The sequence below is a fragment of the Tursiops truncatus genome, chromosome 8, assembly GCF_011762595.2.
Source record: "Tursiops truncatus isolate mTurTru1 chromosome 8, mTurTru1.mat.Y, whole genome shotgun sequence".
Taxonomy (NCBI): Eukaryota; Metazoa; Chordata; class Mammalia; order Artiodactyla; family Delphinidae; genus Tursiops; species Tursiops truncatus.
Window position 1 is genome coordinate 94,449,873 of NC_047041.1, and position 23,863 is coordinate 94,473,735.

A 23,863-nucleotide genomic window follows, 5' to 3' on the forward strand; every position below is an offset into this window, starting at 1 on the left:
CACAACTATTGAGCCTGTGCTCTAGAGCCCACGAGCCACAACTACTGAGCCTGCATGCCACAACTACTGAAGCCTGCGTGCCTAGAGCCCGTGCTCCACAACAAGAGAAGCTACTGCAATGAGAAGCCCATGCACCACAACAAAGAGTAGCCCCCTCTCGCTGCAACTAGAGAAAGCCCGTGTGCAGTAACAAAGAGCCAACGCAGCGAAAGATAAAAAATAATTAATTAATTTTTTTAAAAAAGTAAAGAAAGAGACAACATTACTACAGATCCCATGGACATTAAGAGAATAATCAAGGAATAGCATGAACGACTCTATGCCCACAAATTTGATAACCTAGATGAAATGACCCAGTTATTTAAAAGACACAGTCTGCCAAAAGTCATACAAGGAGAAATAGACGATCTGAATAGGCCTATGTAAATTAGAGAAATTGAATCAATAATTAATAATCCTCCAAAACAGAAAGCACTAGGCCCAGATGGGTTCACTGGTGAATTCTACTAAAAATTTAAGGAAGAAATTAAACTAATTCTGTACAGTCTCTTTCAGAGTATAGAAGCAGAGGGAGTACTTCCTAACTCATTCTTTGAGGCTAGCATTACCAGTACCCTAATATCAAAACCAGACAAAGACATTATAAGAAAACTACAGACCAGTATCTCTCATGAACATAGGTGCAAAAATCCTCAACAAAATATTAGCAAAGCTAATCCAACAATGTATAGAAAGAATTATACACCATGACCAAATGGGATTCACCCCAACTTTGGGAGGCTGGTTCAACATTTGAAAATCAATTAATGTAATCCATCACATCAAGCCAAAGAAGAAAAATCACATAACCATACCAACAGATGAGGAAAAAGCATTTGACACAATGAAACACTCATTCATGATAAAACTCTCAGCAAACTAGAAATAGAGGGGAATTTCCCCAATTTGGTAAAGAACATCTGCAAAAAATTACAGTTAATATTATACATAAACGGTAAGAAACTGGACGCTTTCCCACTAAGATCAGGAACAAGGCAAGGATACCCCTTCTCACCGTTCCTTCTCAACATCATCTTGGAAGTCCTAACTAATGCAATAAGACAAGAAAAGGAAATAAAAGGTACACAGATTGGGAAGGAAGAAATAAAACTCTCTTTGTTCATATATGACATGATTGTCTATAAAGAGAATTGGAAAGATTCAACCAAAAAACTCCTGGAACTAATAAGGGATTATAGCAAGTTTGCAGGATACAAGGTTAATATACAAAAGTCAATCACTTTCCAATATACTAGCAATGAACAAGCAGAATTTCAAATTAAAAATACAATACCATTGGGACTTCCCTGGTGGCACAGTGGTTAAGAATCCACCTGCCAATGCAGGGGACACGGGTTCGAGCCCTGGTCCGGGAAGATCCCACATGCCACAGAGCAACTAAGCCCGTGCGCCACAACTACTGAGCCTGCGCTCTAGAGCCCATGAGCCACAACTACTGAGCCCACGTGTCACACCTACTGAAGCCAGCATGCCTAGAGCCATGCTCCACAACAAGAGAAGCCACCACAATGAGAAGCCCGCACACTGCAACAAAAAGTAGCCCCTGCTCACCGCAACTAGAGAAAGCCCGTGTGCGGCAACGAAGACCCAACGCAGCCAAAAATAAATAAATAAGAAAAGAAATGCAAATTAAAACAATAATAAGATTCCACTGCACATCTATTAGAATGGCCAAAACCCAGAATACTGACAACAGCAAATGCTGCTGAGGATGTGGAGCAACTGGAACTCCCATTCATTGCTGGTGGGAATGCAAAATAGTTCAGCCACTCTGGAAGACAGTTTGACAGTTTCTTAAAAAGCTAAACATACTCTTAACATATGGTCCAACAGTCATGGTCCTTGGTATTTACCCAAAGGAGTTGAAAACATTCACACAAAAGCCTGCATACAGGTGTTTAGAGCAGCTTTATCCAAAATTGCCAAAACTTGGAAACAACCAAGATGCTCTTCAGTAGGTGAGTGGATGAACTGTGATACATTCAGACAATGGAATATTATTTAGCACTAAAAAGAAATGATCTATCAAGCCATGAAAATACATGGAGGAACTTTAAGTGCATATTACTAAGTGAGAGAAGCCAATTTGAAAAGGCTACATACTGTATGAATCCAACTATATGACATTCTGGAAAAGGCAAAACTATGGAGAAAACAAAATGATCAGTGATTGCCAGGAGTTGGAGGAGGAAGGGATGAATAGGCAGAGCACAGAGGATTTTTTTTAGGGCAGTGAAATTATTCTGTATGATATTTTAATGGCATACATGTCATTATACATTTGTCAAAATCCACAGAACATACACCACCAAGAGTGAACTCTAATATAGACTATGGATTTGGGGTGATAATGATGTATCAGTGTAGATTCACTGATTGTCACAAATGTACCTGTCTGGTGAGGGATGTTAATAATGTGGGAGGCTGGGGCAGGCAGAGGGTATAGGGGACACCTCTGAACCTTCCACTCAATTTTGCTGTGAATGTAAAAATGCTCTAAAAAATCAAGTCTATTTTTTTTTTTAATTCAGGTAAGAATCAAGGGTGGTTTGGCAAAAGTAGTAGCTGTGGAGGTACGGAGAAGCAGTTGGATTATGGATTTATCTTGAAAGAAGAGCCAACAGAATTGCCAGTGGATTGGTTGTGGAGTATGAGGGCAAGTGAAGATTCAGCCTATAGCCTAGACAAGACAACATATGACAATGACTTCACACAGTGCCAAGCACATATTAAATATTTAGCAAATACCAAAATCCCATAAAATTTCAGAAGAGATGATGGTCCTCAGCAATGTAATATCTTAGTTAGATAATTTGTGGAGGTGGGGTTCGGGACACACAAGGAAATTGAAAGAAGAGGATGGCTAAGCTCTAGTCAACTCTAATAACTCCTCTTTTATATATAAGCAATATTTTTTTTGTCGTCAGTAGCTCAGTTCTGGAAATAGGAGATAATAGAGTAGGAACAGAGAAAAACAAGAATGATTCACCCCAGGACCAGTACATAGTAATAACTCCAAAATAAATAAGTAACAGGGACATAATGTACATTACAGCACAGGAAACATAGTCAATAATATTGTAATAACTTTGTATGGTGCGAATCTATAAAAATATCAAATCACTATGTTGTACACCTGAAACTAATATAATATTGTAAGACAACTACACTTCAGTTTAAAAAAAGAAAGAAAAATAATGCCAGCCTTTAAAAAATGATAATAACTCCAGAGGTAACACTTATTAGTAATCACAGTGGCAATATTAGCTAGACAGGTGGAATGTTAGTTTTTGAAGGCCTGTGCTAAGCCACCCTCTTCATTGCAGTGCTTTTAGCATGAGGTAAATGAGGAGTCATTTGTGTTAAGGTGTGGAAAAAAAAGCAAAAGGATTAGTTCTTTAAACACTGATTGTCAATTCCCAAAGGATACACTCTACTTTAGTTGGAACATTCCTATCATTTGTTGAGCCCTTACTATACATTAGGCACATGTATTTCTCTAGTGTTGAAATCAGCCTAGCTGATTTCAAGGTAGATATTATTGTATCCATTTTACAGATGGGAAAAGTAAGGCTCATATAAGGGGATCACTAGCTAAAGAGCCGTGAACCTGGGTTCAAACCCAAGCCTATGCATCTCCAAAGCTCATGCACATACCACACTGCCTCACTTTTGTTTTGTTAACAATAACCAACCTTCACTGAGCACTTACCTCAGGCCAGGCCCTGGTGTTTTACAATTATTAATATGAACTACTATTATCCCCATTTTACAGATGGAGAAACTGAGGCCTAGAGAAGTTAAGAAGCTTACTGTAGACATTTCAGCTGGTAAGTCAGGACCCAGGCACTGTAGTTCTAGATTGTAGGGTCCATACTCTTATGGTTTTTTTGTTTGTTTTTTGTTTTGTTTTGTTTTGTTTTGCAGTACGCGGGCCTCTCACTGTTGTGGCCTCTCCCGTTGCGGAGCACAGGCTCCGGACGCGCAGGCTTAGCGGCCATGGCTCACGGGCCCAGCCGCTCCACGGCACGTGGGATCTTCCCGGACCGGGGCACGAACCCGTGTCCCCTGCATTGGCAGGCGGACTCTCAACCACTGCGCCACCAGGGAAGCCCCTACTCTTACGTTTTTTTTTTAAAGTGCTTTTAAGAAATATAATAGTAATGTATACTCATGGTAACAATTTTAGAAAATTCAACAAAAAAATGAAAAAATCACCTATAATCCTACCATTCTGAGATAACCATGGTTATCATTTGGGTGGATAACATTTTAATCTTTTTCCTACACACACACAAACATTTTTTTAAAAAAATAAGATCATATTATATTTGTTTTAATCTATCCTTCATTTATTCACTTAATAATATGTTGTCGACATCTTTCTGTTTTAAATGTTTTCTACAATGGGGCTTTTTTTACTCTCTCGGGTCATGCACCTATTTAAGAATCCATAAGAATTCTCCCTTTCACCCAAAATGTGCACACACACACACACACACACACACACACACACACACACAAAATTTTGCATATAATTTCAGACTCCCTGAACCATGGATCCTGGAACCTCCAGTTCTACAATATTATTTCTTTTTTTTTATTGAAGTATATTTGATTTATAATGTCGTGTTAATTTCTGCTGTACAGCAAAATGACTCAGTTATACATATATATATATGTATACATTCTTTTTAATATTCTTTTCCATTATGGTTTATCCCAGGATACCACATTATTTCTAATGCCTGAACAATATTCCATGATGGACGGATGCCCTATAAGTTACTAAACCAACCTAAGTCAGTCCCCTATGACTGGACATTTAGATTATTTCCAATTTTCCACTATTCTAAACAATATTGCAATGTCTGTTCCTATGGATAAATCTTTGAGTATAGCCCTAGTTATTGCCTTGGGATCAATTCCAAGAGTATGATCACTTTTAAGGCTTTTGATAGTACTTCCAAATTGCCCTCCAGAAAGGTTGTATCTATTTACACTCCCGCCAGCAGCTTCTAAGAGGGCCCATTTTCCCCACATCATTGCTCACATCTGGTCTTATAAAACACTATATTCTGTACCTTTTTAACCCTGGCTCAGAACTTTTCTTTCTCCTCTTGCTGTCTTGAAAGCAGCAATTTCTGGCTCAAGGAACTGGAAACAGCAGTCTTTGGGGAAGACTCCAGGTTGGGAATTGCTGTCTTTCCCTGCTTCAACAAAACCACAAAGGCTGTGGTTTCCTAGATTTAGCAGAAGACCCTTCTTTTCTTTGATAGAAAAAGCGTCACTGGGTGAGAAGAAACAAACAGGCTAACCTTTTTTTTTTTTTTAAATCTTGGTTGATTTTTAAACATTTATATTATGAAATGTTTGTCCCCAAGGGAACCAGGAGGGCTCCTTTTAGTAGATCTTAAAATTCATAGACAAGTAATTCTCCTTCTCTCCCACTTTAGACAGCCAAATCTGGCTTCTGATGTATAAAATTTACTAGAAAAAAAAACAAAAAAAACTTAAGTTTGGCTCAAGAACTCCACAAGAATGGTTATAATGAGAAATCTCTTGCATATAGTAGGCACTCAATAAATATTTGTTGAATCGCACCAGAAGACTGAGACACGCACCCTGGAGTAATAGGGAATTTCGTGTACGTGTTTAACTACTAAAGCTTTCATTAACTGTGGCAGTGTTAAATACAGCCGGTACTAATGAGGGGGAGTGGTGACCTGAATACACCAAAACAGAGGGAAATCCCAGATCAACTCTATTTAGTCTTGAAATACAGTCCATCATTTTTTTTTTCCTCTAACAAATGTACCTTTCCAATTCTGTTTGGCTCAGGCGAATACTACAATAAGCTTATCCTCCATTAGCCCACAGAGAGACCATGCTGGGACAGGCAGTCGTCAGGCTAGATTTAAGTACTGCAAAAAAATTTTCACATATTAGATGATATAAAGGAATTATTGTTAATTGTTTTAACTATGATATCAATATTATTTTAGCTATGGAGGGATATGTTCCTTTTTTAAAAAAGATGCACCCTGGAATTGACAAATAAATAAGTTACCAAAGACCATCTGCAAAAGGGATAATAAAGATTTGACTATATTATAACAATAACTACTGTTTACTGGAAGTTTTTTGTGGAAGCCAGTTCACTTACATTAACTTGAATCCTTATAATAAACCTCTGCAAGGCAGGTATCATTATCCCCATTTTACAGGTGAATAAACTGAGGCTCAGAAGCAGTAGTGGCTATCCAAAGTTTCTGCCCTGATTCTGCTTCAGGGAACTCCCCTCCCTCACTGATGAAACTGACAGCCAATGTACCCTGCCCTCCTGCCCAGAGGTACGGGACACAGGGCTCTGCTGTAATCCTCGGTCTGCATGGAGTAATGCTCAGGCCAGCGCTGCTGGACACTCTGAAGAGGTCAGCCATTGGCCCTTTCTGAGGTCAGGGGCTGGGGCTTTTCTGTCCATTCTGTGACCCTTCCCTGCTCATGGCAGCCCGAGTTGGTTTCTATCGTACACAACTAAAGGATGATGACTATCAGAGAAATGTTATCTGACTCGCCCCAGACTGCCCAGCTAGGAAGTGGCAAAGCAAGGATTTGAACCCAGGGCTGTCTGATGTCAAAGCCTCATGCCACTTCTCAAATGGCATGCATAACGGGTCAAGTTCATGCGCCTTCCAAGTCCCAACTTTCACTTTCCCTGCCATCTTCTGCTCCCCTGTAAAATTCTTACACACTTACTTCCAGGTCTCTCTACCTACAGGGTGTGGGAATACATCACTGCACTAATGTAACTACACCTCCACATGGGGAACCCAGTGTTTAATTCAGTGATTAATCCATATTCCCCTAGACTAAAAAGCTGTTACTGGTACTCACAGCACTCTTTGTAACTAGAACAGCACTGAAGGGGAGGCATGAATGGGTTGTCTGGTCCAAGCTCCTGCCTCAAAGAAATGCTGCCTAAAATCAACAGCATTCAGTCACGTGACAGGAGTCACTTTTGCCATCACAATTATCACAAGTCAACCTTAAGCAGCACCATGTGCTATTCTAATACAGAATGTGCAAGCCCTGAAAAGACAGCCTAGAAGAGAGTGCCTCAGGGCCTGAGGGTAGTGGGAAGACTGCAGCCTCTGCAGTCAGAGATTCGCATCTTGTACCAGGTGTGTGACCTTGGACTTACCTTCCCTGAGCCTCAGTTTCCTCATCTATAAAATGGGGATAATAATAATAGTGCCAGCCTCACAGGTTCTTGAGATGCTGTATCAGATGACAAAGTTAAACTGCCTGATACACTGTAGGAGCCAACAATGTCAGTGCTTCCCTTCCTAAAGAATTTAGGACAGTTGATCTCTTATTCCTATTTTTAAAGATCTCCAAGGAAGGAGAAACCATAGCATCCCTTGGTAGCTAGTGTCTGTGTTTCACAACCCACTTAGATGATGTGTGAATATAGCACAGAGGCCCACATCCAAGGAGGCTGGCGGAGGCTGGGAGGCATGCCAAGCAGCCTGCTGGACCGTTACCATCCTATCCCTTCCCCCTACCATTGCCTCCTAAATATATATATTAGCTTAGCCATCCTTCATAGGCAGACCTCCTTTTGGAAACCTCTCTGATAATCCCCTGGTTTGAAATGTTTTTGGTCTTCTAACTGCTATAACACCTGATGGCTGTAAATTCTTCAGGCATTTACCAAAAACAGGCTGGTACTATAACTAACTAATTCCTTCATTGGTTAATTCAATAAATATATTGAATGCCTTCTACACTGCCAGACAGTGTCCTAGGCACTGGGCACACAGAAATAAACAAAACAAATGTGGTCCCTGCTTTCGTGAAGCTCACATTCTAGAAGAAGGCAAGGGAACAGAAAATAAATGTAGAGTGTATCAGTTGATCAAAAGTGCAATGGAGGGAATTCCCTGGCTGTCCAGTGGTTAGGACTCTGCGCTTCCACTGCAGGGGGTACATGGTTCGATCCCTGGCGGGGGAACTAAGATCCCGCATGCCACATGGTGTGCCAAAAAGAAAAAAAAAAAAAGTGCAGTGGAGAAAATTAGAACAGAGTTGGGGTGTAGCTATTCTAAACAAGAGGAATGCCAACACCTGAGACCTGCCTGCCTCACACCAGCTCCCTCTCATTCCCTGTGCCCCATGCAGCCTTTCTCTCAGCTTGTCCAATTCACCACATTCCTTCCAGCCCCAGGACCTTTGCACGATCCTTTTGTCTGGAACACTTGTCTCTCCTTACCTCCTCCTAGTTAACTCCCTGTTTTTGATGAAGTGACTCACTGGAAGGAAGTGAGGGGACTACTTATATGTTCTTGGCTTCTCTGGGAAACTAGAAGCTCCTGGAGAGTAAGAGGAGGCAGTGGAGAGCAGTGGTTAGAGAGACACTTCTGGAGTCGGGCTAACCTGCTTCAAATCCGGGCCACCCACCACACCCTAGTTGTGTGACAAGTTCCTAACTTCCCCAAGTCTCAGTCTCTTCTGGAAAATTGCAAAAGAACAATATTTATCTCATAGGAATATTGTGGAGATTCAGTGACAGCATGAACATACAATGTTGGGCACCAAAGGCAGATTTACCCTGAAGCTAATGGAACTTCAGGAGCTCCCCTCAGCAATGCGTTTACGTGGTCACCTGCTTCTGTAAAATATGTTAACAACCATCAGTTAAGACTGCTGTCTCTTCCCACTTTGACTCCCTTCTGTCATACTTCTCTTCCTGTCAAATGGCCCCGGAGAGGACACAGTCCTTTTGTCTTCACAGTTTCGATGGAGAACTCAACCACTGCGCCCCAAGAGGACAGGAGATTGCCCTTCCCGGAAAGTGACTGGGTTCACCATCTGAGGATCCCTCCAGAGAGCTAAGGGCTCTGGGCAGGTGTCCCCCACACCTGGAGGAGGAGGAGGCTTTGGGGAGCAGGACAACACACCTCCCAAGGGATCTCCAGCTCCAAGGCTCTGTACTCAGAGCTCAGGGCACTCTGGGATCTTCCTGAGTCATCACTGAGAGCCAGCCCCAGGGTCAGGCTGTTCTTATATTTAAGCTGAAAAGCTCTTGAAATCTACAACCAGCTTGGGAATGAGTTGTTTCCTCCTCCTAAGGGTTGAAAACAGCTCATGACCATCTTCCAAAGGAAAACCTTCTCCCTACTTAAAAGCAGTTATAAAATCACGTCTCAGCCTTTTATTTCCCAGTGAAATGATGCCAATTACTAATACCAAAGGGAATGAACGTGACTCATTGATGTTCTCAGTTCTGACAGCTGATTGCCATAAATTCCCGGGTCCCTAGAGTTCACTCCACCTTCTCCTTTCTGACTGGTCTCCACAGTCATCGCCCAGAAAGTTACCCTTTCTTCTTGCTTTTCTCCAGGAGACTTCTGGAAGGACCCCTTAACGCCCACTGGTCTATTTACAAGATCTCACTAAGTCCCTTTGCCCATCTCCTGGCCAAACTGAGAAAAGGACTTGATTTCAGTGTCCTTGTATGCATTTGTGCATGTACAGGCATGTTTATGTCTAGTATCTATTAAACAGATAATCTTTGTTCATCCTCATCTGCCCCCGGTACTACACACTGTCCACTCCTGCCTTCTCCAGGGCTGTCTCCCAGTCATAAATTCGGTGGGTTCATCATCATTCAAAGTACACAACAGCGGGCTTCCCTGGTGGTGCAGTGGTTGGGAGTCCGCCTGCCGATGCAGGGCACGCGGGTTCGTGCCCCGGTCCGGGAGGATCCCACGCGCTACGGAGCGGCTGGGCCCGTGAGCCATGGCCGCTGAGCCTGCGCGTCCGGAGTCTGTGCTCCGCGGCGGGAGGGGCCGCGGCAGTGAGAGACCCGCGTACCGCAAAAAACAAACAAACAAACAAACAAAGTACACAACAGCAACAGACAGAAGCATATTAGCCTGGGATACCTCGCTGAAGGGACATTCTGCTCAGAAGGAAATGACCCCTCGATCCCTTGACTCCCAAGAGGCTCAGGCTTATCCTTCCCTCTGCTTTCCTGCCCATCCCTAAAATGAGAGGAAGACTTTAGACTCACAGGAACACTTGCTTTTTTTGAGGGGAGGAGGGAGAATAAATTTGGTTGACTTTGAAAATTGTCATAATGTACTGAACTCGTGGCCCAACAATGTTAGGACACATGTCACTCTAAAAGTGTGATCGTGCTTTGGTGAGGACGGGGCTGGCTGGGGGGAATTACCACTTACAGTAATAATTTATTACCACTTACAGTAATAATATTCTCCTAGCTTTCTGAAACAGTCTCAATGGCTGGGCATATCTTTTCTTAATTGAGGCAGTTTGTTAAATGTGGAATTCAATGTGATTGGAATGTATAGCTTTCTGGATACTCTAAAAAAAGAAGGTGAGGGGGGGAGTCCTTTGTCAGACCATGTGCCCTGATTTGGGATTCAGAAAACATGATCCCTGTAACAGGAGAACTCTGTATCCTCAAGTCCGGGAGCTTTTATTGATGGATTCAAGAAGCTGAGGCTAGGGTAGAGGACGTGAAAATACTTTGAAAAAGACCTTTTACGATACAGATGCAAGCGTTTATCATCATCATCATATCATCATTATTAGCAATAATAAGTGGATCAGGGGGATCTTTTCAAATGCAAATCTAATCACATTGTGCCTTTCATCCAAGGCCTCCCACTGCTCTTAGGACAGAAGCCAGAGCAGTATCACAGCCTTCCAGGCCCTGCATGGCCTGGTCTCCTGCCCGCCGCACACCCGCTCCCTCTCATTCCCTGTGCCCCCAAGCAGGCCTTCTCTCAGCTTAAATTCACCACACTCCTTCCAGCTCTGGGACCTTTGCATACTCCTTCTATCTAGAACTTTTGTTCCTCCCTCCCTCACCTGATTAACCCTCTCTTTTTGTCCCAATATCAGTGTAAGCACACTCTCAAAGAAGCTTTGTCCACCTCTCCTGACTGGGTGAATCCTTCCCTCCTACAATCTCATAGAATCGTGTAAAGCCATCCATATGTTCATTAATTCATACTTATTGAGTGACTACTATGTGTCAGATGGTATTCTGTAGGCTGGAAATGTAGTGGCGAACAAAAGAAGGCCCTGGGTTGCTTCCATTCTAACAGAAGAAGAGACAATAATCAAATAAACACATACATGTGTAATAGAATGCTAGGCAGTGATCAGTGCTATGAGGAAAATTAAGCTGGGTTAGGATTGGTGTGGCATCAGGGGTAGGGGTAATGGTTTCCAAAAGGGTAGCAGAGAAAGCCTTTTTGAGCAGATGACATTTAAACAGAGACCCCAGTGAAATGAGGGAGCAAACCATGCAAAGGTGTGTGGAAAGACGACTCCAGACAGAAGGAACAGCAAGTGCAAAGGCCCTGGGGCAGGAATGAACTTGGTAAGCCCAAAGAACAGCAGAAGGCCAGGGTGGCTAGGGTTGAGACAGCAAATTGGGAAAGTACTAAATGAGGCTGGAGGGCATGCAGACAAGTCTTTTGAGGAATTTTGCTCAAAACGAGGAGCAGAGAAATAGGGAAGGAGCCAGGGGAGCACATGAGCTCTGTGGAGGGTGTTTCCGGTTTGTTTTTTATTTGTGTTAAGATGGGAAGTATTACAGCATATTTGTATGCTGAAAGGAAGGCTCCAGGAGCTAGGGCAACAATGGCGATTCATGAGAGAGGAGATAATTGCAGCCAGTCCTTGAGCAGGTGAGGAAGAATGTGGTCCAGGGCCCAGGTGGAGAGCTTGGCATTACACAGGCACAGGGATGATCTGTAATTTGCAACAGAAGAGAGGACAGAGCAAACATGTATGGATGCTGGAGGTTGGTAAGTTTGTGGTGGGGAATGAGCATTCTGATGGCCTGTTTTCCCCATGAATAGGAAGATGCCAGCAAGAGAAGGGCAGTGAAGCTGGAGAAAAGAAGAGAAGGGACAAAGAGGCATCTTGGAGAGTGGCACAGTGACTGGGCACTGCAACAGGACCGCTGGGCAGTGCGGAGGCAGTCCACTGATTTGCAGACTTAAATGTAAAATGAAACCTGTCCTGGCTGTTGTGGGTGTTTTCTCCAGCCACGTTCCTGTGCCCAAATGCAGGTGCAAAGGAGGTGCTCTGTTGGGTTTAACCAGGGCGGGGGTTTTGGCAGGTGGAAACAGCAGAGCAAGGATGTTATGGAGCAACCATAATACTAGGCCATGGAGTCCAGGCTGGGTGAGGAGGAAAGGGAGGGCCTGGGTCAGGGCTGGTAAGGACAGTGAAAAAAGTGGTCGAGGCATTGAAGAGCTCAGCAGGATCAGAAAATTGTGGGAATGGGAGTCCCAGGATAACTGAGCTGGGGTGATGTGTGGTGATGATCTGACTAGGATGGTTAGAACGGAAACTCCAGAAGGACTGTGGTTGTGGCCAGGTCTGTGTTTGACTCCGTGGGTGAGGTAGACGACGGGGATCGTGGCACTGAGGCATCAAGAAACAAGAGGCAGGGCTTCCCTGGTGGCCCAGGGGTTGAGAGTCCGCCTGCCGATGCAGGGGACACGGGTTTGTGCCCCGGTCCGGGAAGATCCCACCTGCCGCGGAGTGGCTGGGCCCGTGAGCCATGACCGCTGAGCCTGCGCGTCCGGAGCCTGTGCTCCGCAATGGGAGAGGCCACAACAGTGACAGGCCTCCGTACCGCAAAAAAAAAAAGAAAAGAAACGAGAGGCAGGGGGATGCATGGTCATCTATGTGGATCTTACAGTCACCGTGGACAACGGCAGGAGGAGAGGTACAGAGGAAGTCAGGGAGCCAGGTGGCCAAATTGTCAATAACCACATGAGCAGGAGGTAGGTAGAGAGAACAAGACATGGTCTCATGACAGGCTCATATTTTTCACGTTTATATGATTATTCGATTGATGTCGATTTCACCCTCTACACTGTACTTTCCATTAAGGGTAGGGGTCATGTCTATTTGTGTCCACCATGTTATCTTCAGCTTCTAGCTCAATGCCTGGCACATAATAGGTACTCAGTAAAAACTTCTAGAATAAATGAACAAATACTGTTCCCTGGGATTGGAGAAAGAGAGGATGGGAGGCATTGAACCAATATAATTTGTTCTTTTCTCTTCCCATTGAAGTCTTCACTGCAGTCCTAATTTTCAGAAATTTCAGTCAATGGTCACTCAACATTTATGAAATCCCTGTTAGGTGCCAGGTGCTGTGCTACGTGCTTCAGAGAAAAAGAAGACGTGATTGCAGCTCTTGGATAGGTTAAAGTATATCCTTCTAGGCAGACTCATGAATAAATAACTTTGATACAATGTGGATAGAGTAATGACAGGGGTCTGAGCAAAATGCTCCAAGAGCCCTGAATCTGACTGCCAGGGGAAGAGGGGACGGCTGTGGGTTCAGATAACATCAAGAGAATGAAGATGGGCAGCAAACAAGACAAATGGAAGTCAGGTGAAGGACCAGTTTTTCCAAAGGTATCAGAGATGGGAAAGGAAAAGCCTGGCAAATTGAGAAGACTGATGAAGCTAGAAATTAAGCTAAAAATGTCACCTGACCTTTATATTTATGGTCAATTGGTTTGCAGTGAGCGTGCTAAAATAATTCAATGGGAAAAGAATAGTCTTTCTAACGAATGGTGCTGGGACAACTGAATATCCACATGGAAAAGGATGTAGTTGGACTCCCACCTCCCACCACATACAAAAAGTAATTCAAATTGGATCAAACACCTAAATGTAAGTGTTAAAACTATGAAACTCTCAGAAGAAAACCTAGGTGTAAATCTTCATGACCTTGGACTGGGCCAGGAAGTCTAAAATCCTAAATAAGAAATTAGCTATGTCACCAAAAGCACAAAACAAAAGAAAAAATAGATAAATTGGACTTCATCAAATTTAAACTTTTATGCTTCAAAGGAAACCATCAAGAAAGTAAACAAGAAAGTAAGTAAACAACAACCCACAGAATGGGAGAAAGTAAACAAGTAAAGTAAACAAACAACCCACAGAATGGGAGAAAGTATTTGCAAATTATACGTCTGATAAGGAACTAGTGTCTAGAATATACAAAGAATATTTACTACTCAACAATGAGAAGACAAATGACCTAATTTTTAAATGGGCAAAAGATTTAAATAGATATTTCTCCAAAGAGTATATACTAACAGGATAGAAAGTCCAGAGATAACAGGATAGAAAGCCCAGAGATAAACCCACACACATATGGTCACCTTATCTTTGATAAAGGAGGCAAGAATACACAGTGGAGAAAAGACAGCCTCTTCAATAAGTGGTGCTGGGAAAACTGGACAGGTACATGTAAAAGTATGAGATTAGAACACTCCCTAACACCATACACAAAAATAAGCTCAAAATGGATTAAAGACCTAAATGTAAGGCCAGACACTATCAAACTCTTAGAGGAAAACATAGGCAGAACACTCTATGACATAAATCACAGCAAGATCCTTTTTGACCCACCTCCCAGAGAAATGGAAATAAAAACAAAAGTAAACAAATGGGACCTAATGAAACGGAAAAGCTTTTGCACAGCAAAGGAAACCATAAACAAGACCAAAAGACAACCCTCAGAATGGGAGAAAATATTTGCAAATGAAGCAACTGACAAAGGATTAATCTCCAAAATTTACAAGCAGCTCATGCAGCTCAATAACAAAAAACCAAAAAACCCAATCCAAAAATGGGCAGAAGACCTAAACAGACATTTTTCCAAAGAAGATATACAGATTGCCAACAAACACATGAAAGAATGCTCAACATCATTAATCATTAGAGAAATGCAAATGAAAACTACAATGAGATATCATCTCACACCGGTCAGAATGGCCATCATCAAAAAATCTAGAAACAATAAATGCTGGAGAGGGTATGGAGAAAAGGGAACACTCTTGCACTGCTGGTGGGAATGTGAATTGATACAGCCACTATGGAGAACAGTATGGAGGTTCCTTAAAAAACTACAAATAGAACTACCATACGACCCAGCAATCCCACTACTGGGCATATACCCTGAGAAAACCATAATTCAAAAAGAGTCATGTACCAAAATGTTCATTGCAACTCTATTTACAATAGCCAGGAGATGGAAACAACCTAACTGTCCATCATCAGATGAATGGATAAAGAAGATGTGGCACATATATACAATGGAATATTACTCAGCTATAAAAAGAAACGAAATTGAGTTATTTGTAGTGAGGTGGATGGACCTAGAGTCTGTCATACAAAGTGAAGTAAGTCAGAAGGAGAAAAACAAACACCATATGCTAACACATATATATGGAATTTAAGAAAAAAAAAAAAAAAGGTCATGAAGAACCTAGGGGTAAGACAAGAATAAAGACACAGACTTACTAGAGAATGGACTTGAGGATATGGGGAGGGGGAAGGGTAAGCTGTGACAAAGTGAGAGAGTGGCATGGACATGTATACACTACCAAACATAAAATAGATAGCTAGTGGGAAGCAGCCGCATAGCACAGGGAGATCAGCTCAGTGCTTTGTGACCACCTAGAGGGGTGGGATAGGGAGGGTGGGAGGGAGGGAGACACAAGAGGGAAGAGATATAGGAACATATATATATGTATAACTGATTCACTTTGTTATAAAGCAGAAACTAACACACCATTGTAAAGCAATTATACTCCAATAAAGATGTTAAAAAAAGAAAAAGAATATATACTAATGGCCAGTAAGCACATGAAAAGATGCCGAACATCATTAGTCATTAAAGAAATAAATGCAAATCAAAACACAATGATGGGGGCTTCCCTGGTGGTGCAGTGGTTGAGAGTCCGCCTGCCGATGCAGGGGACACGGGTTCGTGCCCCAGTCCGGGAAGATCCCACGTGCCGCGGAGCGGCAGGGCCCGTGAGCCATGGCCGATGAGCCTGCGCATCCGGAGCCTGTGCTCCGCAACGGGAGAGACCACACCAGTGAGAGGCCCGCGTACCGCCAAAAAAAAAAAAAAAAAAATCACAATGATGGGACTTCGCTGGTGGTGCAGTGGTTAAGACTCTGCACTCCCAGTGCAGGTGGCCTAGGTTCGATCCCTGGTCAGGGAACTAGATCCCACATGCATGCTGCAACTAAGAGTTCTCATGCCACAACTAAGGAGCCTGCCTGCTGCAACTAAGACCCAGCGCAACCAAATTAATTAATTAATTTATTAAAAAAAAACACAATGAGTTGCCACCTTATACCCACTAGGATGGCTATAATAAAAAAGACAGACATTAACAAGTGTTGGCGAGGATGTGGAGAAATTGAAACCCTCATACATTGCCGGTAGGAATGTAAAACGGTGTAGGTGTTTTGGAAAATAGTCCCTCAAAAAGTTAAACATCGAGTTACCATATGACCTGGCAATTCCATTCCTATATGAGAAAGAGAACCGAAAACCTATGTCCACACCAAAACTTGTACATGAATGTTCAAAGCAGCATGAATCACAACAGCCAAAAAGTGAAAACAACTCAAACGCCCATCAATTGATAAATGTATAGACAAAATGTGGTACAGCCATACAACGGATACTCTTTGGCAGTAAGAAAGAAGGAAGCACTGATATAAGCCACAACATGGATGAATCCCGAAACATTATGCTAAGTGAGAGAACCAGACACAGAAGGCCACACAGTGTATGATTCTATTTGTACGAAATGCCCAGAATAAATGGGGTGATGAAATATCCCGGAATTAGCTAGTGGTGATGGCTGCACAACTTTGTGAATGTAGGAAAAACCACTGAGTTGTAGGTGCAGAGAGGGTAGATTTTATGGTGTGAATTACAGCTCAATTTTTAAAAATGTCATGTGGTGTCCCTGTAGCATGAAGGCCACGCTAAGGGGCGTGAATTAAATCCTGTGGGCAATGAAGAGTTCCTTAATATTGTGTGTGTGTGTGTGTGTGTGTGTGTGTGTGTATGTACCTATGCACACAAATGTTCATTCTTTTTCCACTACAGTTGGAAAATCAGGAAGGTGAAATCAACAAAAAAATCCCACATGGTGCTGTCACCTAGAAGCAATTGGGATGAAAGTTTGTTGTATTTCATTATTGCTCTTATTCGTGTTTGTATCAAGATTATGTTTTATGTACAATTTGGTATGCTGCTTTTTTTGTCAGTTACCGTAAACTTATTCTAAGCATTACTTAAAAATAAATTTCTTATCTAATTATAATAGTTATTTATGGTAGAAAGTTTGGAAAATATAGAAAATTATAAAGAAGAAAATTAAAATCATCCATAATCCCACCAGTTAGAAGTAATCATTACTAATATTTTAGTGTATCTTATTTTGTCTTATTTTTCTATGAGTAAATGTCTTTTTTTGTGTGTGTGGCCCTGCTGTGTGGCATGCAGGATCCCAGTTCCCTGACCAGGGATCAAGCCCACGCCCCCTGCAGTGGAAGCATGGCATCTTAAACACTGGACCACCAGGGAAGTCCTCTATGAGTAAATGTCATTTTTAATGGCTGTATAATAGGCCATCCAGTATCATAGATTACTTCCATTGTAATATAGTTAGGTTATTTCCCATTTTTCTTTATACAAATAATGATGTAATAAATATCTTTGTGCATGAAACTTTTTCATAGCTGGGGTTATTTCCTTAGCTTCTCAGAAATGGAATCACTGGGTCAAAGACAAGATATTTAAGCTCTTATGCTGTATTCTTATACAGCATTCTAAAATGATTCGACAAATTGCATGTCTATTAGCAATAAATGAGATTGCCTGTTTCACAGCATCCTCATCAGCACTGAGGATTACACTTTAAAAAATTCTCCTTGCTGTTTTTATTTTTATTCTAGTAGAGGTTTCGTCAGAAAGAAAGTAGCGTACTCAGGTTTGTGTTTTAGATGATAAAGAGGCTGGGCTGAAGAGAGGTGAGAGAGTGCAGACCAATGAGGAAAATATTGCACTAGCGAAAAAAAGAAACAACACAGCCAGGCAGTGAAGGTGGGTGGGTTTAGAAGACTTTTAAGATTAGAAAGACATTTCTAAGAAAGGATGGGTTGGATTTGTGACTGGTGTGAAACTGGCAGGAAAGAAGCAAGAAGTGTCAAGTTTGACTCCAAAGTGGAGGCTGAATGGAGGGTGATAGTATTAGGCAAGACAGGGAAAAGGGAAGGAGCAGGTTTAGAAGGAAAAACAAAGCTTCCTGTTTGCAACACGTTACTTGGGGTGCCTTCCAGGGTTCCAGGTGGAGATGTCAACACCCCCATTAACAACATGAGTCTGGAGCTTGGAGGAGAGAACGACACTGGGATAAAAGCTGGGGAATGTATGTAAGTGGTAATGCGTGAGATCACTGGAGGATGAAGAATAAATTCTAAGGAAAACCAACATTTGCAAGGCAGAAGAGGAGTGAGTGAAGGAGAAAGGCCTGCTTAGGGGCCACTTGGGGAACCAACAGACGCTGGTGCCAAATACCAGGGGGCTCAAGGGGGAGAATGGCCAACAATGTCAAATGCCTCCAGTGCTACAAGGGTCGGAGAATGAAGACTCCCGCAGAGGGTCTTAGAGAGGAGAGGCTGAGGAGGAGGTCCAAGGCAGAAACCCAATCAGGGGCTGCAGAGTTATCTTGCAGGCAGTTTGGGGGTGTTGGGAAGGTGTGAGAGAGGGCTCTAGCCTCAATGGGAAGTCATTCTCCTCAAGTTTTCCTCTCTCCTTCCACGCCGGCGAGAGCTAGTCCGTGATCCCACTCTTGACTGCTCACCTGAGGGTACACATGTGATGCAACCGAGGCTGAGGACGAAGCCCGGAGGCCGGCTCTCCGTCCAGCTCTGCTGTCATCTCCGCAGCTGACTTGTGCTCAACCCTTGATCTCCTCACCTGCAACATGAAGGAGTGGGTGAGTAAAAGGGTGCCTGAAGCAGGCCTCCACTTAGTGTTGGTCCCCACCCACGGATTCACAGGACTGCAGTGAAATGATTTATGAATTGCCAAAGTGCAGGAATAAGTGGCCTAGATATTTTGTAGGGCTCTCACCTCTAAAATCCTAAAATCCCAGCTCTCTGAAGGTAGTCCTAAGAAGGACACTCTAAAGAAGGAAATATAATGGTGCAGCTCAGCCAGGGTTGGATGGAACAGGCATCTCTGTTCCGCCCCCTCCCCCTCCCCCAAGCACAAGTGCTTTGATTTGGGGTCTTTGCCCCATGATGCCGCGTTCCCAGCCTCTCTTTATCGCACAGTCTTCTGTGTGTTCTGCGGGTCACGGCCCCCAGCACTGCTGTGTCTGCCCAGCGGCCAGGCTCGATGCCAGGCTCATACACACAGTAGATGAATTCCCATCTTATCCGTGAGGAAACTAACCCATTCCCATCCTTAAACTCCTCGAGGACGGAGATGTGTATCCCCAATATCTAACAAGAGTCCTGGTGGGTGCTCAGGGAATGTGTGAGATTTGTTATTTTCCCAACACTGCTTGGCTAATGTGCGGCAGAAACTAAATTTGGACCCATAATCCTTTCACTCAACCCATTACTCTCTCTCCCCACGGTCACTACAGAATTGTGGGACATCCATCACCAACAGGGATTTGCAAGCAGGACAACCTCCAGGCCTCACACTCAGGGAGCAGTGTAAGCATGGGCCAGGTCCTACCTCTGGCCATGATTTCCTTCTGTTCACACTGGCTGTTGATGAAGGGGTAAATCTGAACTGTCTATACATGGGATACAGTCTTTTAAACTTCATCTTTATTTTTCTCAATATCATGATCGCTCCTAGTTTAAGAAGTCAAATTGTACTAAATACACTTTTAACCAAAAGCAGCTCCTTTTAGTCCCAGAGGCAACCACCGTCACTCTTCTGCACATTTCTTTCTGGTATTAACCTTCATATGTCTAAAGAACAAGCATAGAGGCTATGTCTCGACTTGTGTGTTTCTCCGTCATCCCTTGGCCAGCACGATGAGTGAGGTCTTCTAAAGCATGACGTGTTCCCCTCTTCTGCTCAATGTAGTTACAACTCTTGCTTAAGTTAACACCTAATGTTTGCTTTATTATGATATTTATTCACTTGAACTAGCGTACCAAGATATGCTTCTTTTCTTGGACAAATTTTTGTTTACCCTGAAGTTAGTAATTAGCTCTTTTTTTTTTTTCTTTCTCATTTGCTTAGTATTCTGGATATCTAACAATGACTTTTCTTACACCTTCTACCAGCCTTTTAACGTTTCCAGACACCAAGCAGTCAGATCACCTCCGCTTCTCTTTGTCTCGCAGACCTCCCTCCTGGAACCTTCGGCTTTTCTCCTTCTCTTTGGACTGGCTGCTTCCATTTCCCATCATCCCGGAAGCTTCCTTTGCCACTGTCCTGATATGGATCCCCTGAACCCTATGTCACCCTCTTTCTTGGTTTATTCCAAGGAAGGTAAGCCTGCACGTCTAAAATGTCTTTACTTCCCCTTGACACTTAATTGATCATTGAACTCAATACAGAATTATAGGCTGGAATCACTTTTCCTCAGGATTTTGATACGTTGCTCTATTCTCTTCTAGCTTCTGATTTTGTTGTTTGTTTGTTTGTTTTTTACGCGGGCCTCTCACTGTTGTGGCCTCTCCCGTTGCAGAGCACAGGCTCCGGACGCGCAGCCTCAGCGGCCATGGCTCATGGGCCCAGTCGCTCCGCGGCATGTGGGAACTTCCTGCACCGGGGCACGAACCCATGTCCCCTGCATCGGCAGGCGGACTCTCAACCACTGCGCCACCAGGGAAGCCCGCTTCTGATGTTTTTATTGAGCCGTTTGAGGCCATTCTGATTTGCTGATCCTTTGTAAAAGCCCACTTTTTTTGGTCTCTCGGGAAGCTTTTAGGATCTTTTCTTTACCTCTGAGGTTCTGAAATTTCACCGAGATGTGCTCTAGTGGAGTCTTCTGCCCATTGTGTTTGGCACCTAGCGGACCCTGCCAAACTGGAAATGTATGTCTTTCGGCTCTGGGGAGATTTTTTCATATTACTTATTTCTGTTCTTTCTTTCTGAAATTAGGCAGAATGAGGAGGTGGAGAGTAATGGGAGATACTGTTTTGGACAGAGTGGCCAGGGGAAGTCTCTCTGATGAACTGACATTTGAGCAGAAATTGGGATGAGTGTCTTCTCGTCTATCGGGGGAAAACTATTATACTTTTCTTTTGTTCCTTGCATTGTCTCTTTTTCTTTTCAGTTTCTTTTGTCCACCTTTTTTAGTCTCTCTCTCCTGTCGGGAGGCTTTCCTCACATGTCTGGTGATCTTTGGCCGAGCGGTCACATTGAGAAGGAGACACTAAAAGCTGATGGGCAGCTGCCAGTGTGACTTGGCTTGTCAATGGTGGCAGTCACTGTTAGGTGACCAGGAGGCACATTGACTTTTTCATTGGGGAGCTCCTTCCTCTGGGATTGCTTAGTCTTTCCAGAGAAGAGTCTTCCGGTCTCCTGCCTGGAGGTGGTGAAGGAGGGTGGAAGTGTCAGGGGAAGGCAAAGTCACCAATCAGTCATCCAGGCTTTCACTTAATTCCCCTCACTCCACCTTCAGTGATTCCGTGGAATTCCTGGGCCTTTCTGGGATTCTGCAGGGCAAGCTTTTTGTATTCTCGTGAGCATCTCCCGCTGCAGGCTCTGCAATATCTGCTCCTTCCCTCCCTCTCCTGTCCACTGGTGTCCCCCTTTGCCCTTGCCCTTCGTCCCCGTCACTTCGATGGGATTTAAAAACAGCATGCATGTAAACACGCTTTCAACCTACTATGTTTAACCAGGACAGATGGATACTCTATGAAACAAATTCTAGCAAAGAGATCACACTAAGAATAATTTTTTAAAGAAAACCTTCGCAGGGGATCCCTCCCATAGCGAGACCACTGTACTTGACAGTCATGGACTTTTCTGGGTGAAGTGACTTCAGACATTATCTATTCTCACCACCTCATTTTACAGATATAGAAAACGAAACCCAGGCAAAGTCTTGCCCAAAATCACAGCAGAGAGATGTAAGGAGTCCCTGTGTTTTCCACTTATAATCCAATGCCTTTCCCACTGCCATTCAGCCTTCCCAGAAAAGCCCCTAAGGCAGTGGAAAGATTTTCCTCCTGATGCGGTTTCCAAAGCAAATGCCTTTTTGCCTCCTGGGCCATTCTGACCCTGATCAGTCCCATCTGGAGAAGAACCGTGACAATGAACTAGACATTGTTTCTCAGCAAGACCAGGAGGCTTCCTGGCATTTAAACAGAGATCATTTCTTAAAGGACAGAGTCAAGATAACAAATCCACCTTAAAATAAACCTCAAGTCAGACCACCAATTAACACCTAAATGTATTTAAGTGGAAATAAGTTTAATTGTCCTAATTAATTTTTCACCAATTTTCACATGTCACATTTTACACTGGCTTGGCAAGGAAAGTAATTGGATCCCTTTATAACCATTTTCCACTTCCTGATTTGCTAAGTAGTTCAATGCTGTTGTCTACAGAAAATATGCATCACTCCAAACTGGTCACACTGCAACTTTATGACGTTCATAACGTATTGGGGGAGGGGTGGGGGGAGTAGCTGCAAAGATGAAAACGACAAGATACTGTATCCAGCGGAAAAGGTGCCCTTGGTAGGCAGCTTCTAACATGGTCCCCAATGATCCCTTCCTCGTGGCTTTCACACCCTTGTGAAGTCCCCTCCCCTAGAGTGTAGACTGACCTAGTGACTCACTTCTAAGGAGTAAAATATGCCAGAACTGATGCAATGTCACTTCTGAGATTAGGTTATAAAGAATTCCATCTTAGTTGCTTTTCCTCACTTTTCCTCTTCTTCTCCTTCTCCTCTCTCTCTCTCTCTCTCTTTCTCTCTCTCTCTCTCTCTCTCTCATCCCTCAATCTGGGTAAAGCTATGTCATGAGCATCCCTATAGAGAAGACCTGAGGCCTCCTGCCAAAAGCCACATGAGTGAGCTTGGAAATGGAACCTCCAGCCCCCGTCAAGCTTTCAGACCTTGAGGTCCCAGCCAACAGCTTGAGAGCAACCTCATGAGAGACCCTGAGCCAGACCACCAGCTAAGCCACTCCCAGGTTCCAGACTGTCAGCAATTGTGTGAGATAAATATTTACTATTTTAAGCTGCTAAGTTTGGAGATAATTTATTTTACAGTAATAGTGGGGGAGCTACGTATGAGTTCTGACTTTTCTACTTCCTTGCAGAAGCTTCTTGTGTTTGTCCCTTAACTTCTCTTAATTATGCCTGTTTCCTCATCAGTAAAAGGGGGATAAAGACCTTACCTACTGCACAGAGTTGCTGTGGAGTTCAAGGACAAGGAAACTAATTTTAAATGATCGTGAGGCATTAGGCATTTTTATCTAGGCTATCTCATTTAATTTCTTCCAAATGGAAAAAAACACATGTGAAACATAACCAGTAAATTAGAACACCATGCTAGTATTATTAGAGCCAATCCATTTTATGAGTTATTAAAACATTGTTTTTAGCAAACATCAATCTTGGATCAACCTTAAGTAAACCATATGCCTTTTAGAACTGATGGGTTTTAATTAGTTTCTTAATTAACATGTGAGAAGTTTGTAAACCTGTTAGTTTTGCTATCAAAACCAGAAGAACAAGCTTTATATATTTCCCATGGGAGGTGCTCTTCAGGGCCAAGGCTAAAGCCCATGGGCCCCTCGAGTTAATATGGGCCAAGCACAGTGCTCTTCCACAACCCCCTTCTCCTGCTCGCCAACCTGGAAACCAAGTCATCCACCCAGAATCCTCCCCTTCCACTCCTCACCCCATGTCTTGTCACCAGATCCT

General features: G+C 43.2%; 1 long non-coding RNA gene across 1 annotated transcript in view; it reads right to left on the bottom strand.

The window, feature by feature from the left end:
* LOC141279386 (uncharacterized) overlaps positions 1–23,863 on the bottom strand; it is a 126,009-nt gene that overhangs the window by 41,947 nt on the left and 60,199 nt on the right. Inside the window, exon 4 of the long non-coding RNA XR_012333527.1 lies at positions 18,813–18,928. This is a non-coding gene — a long non-coding RNA (uncharacterized lncRNA). The remainder of the gene's footprint in view (positions 1–18,812; positions 18,929–23,863) is intronic.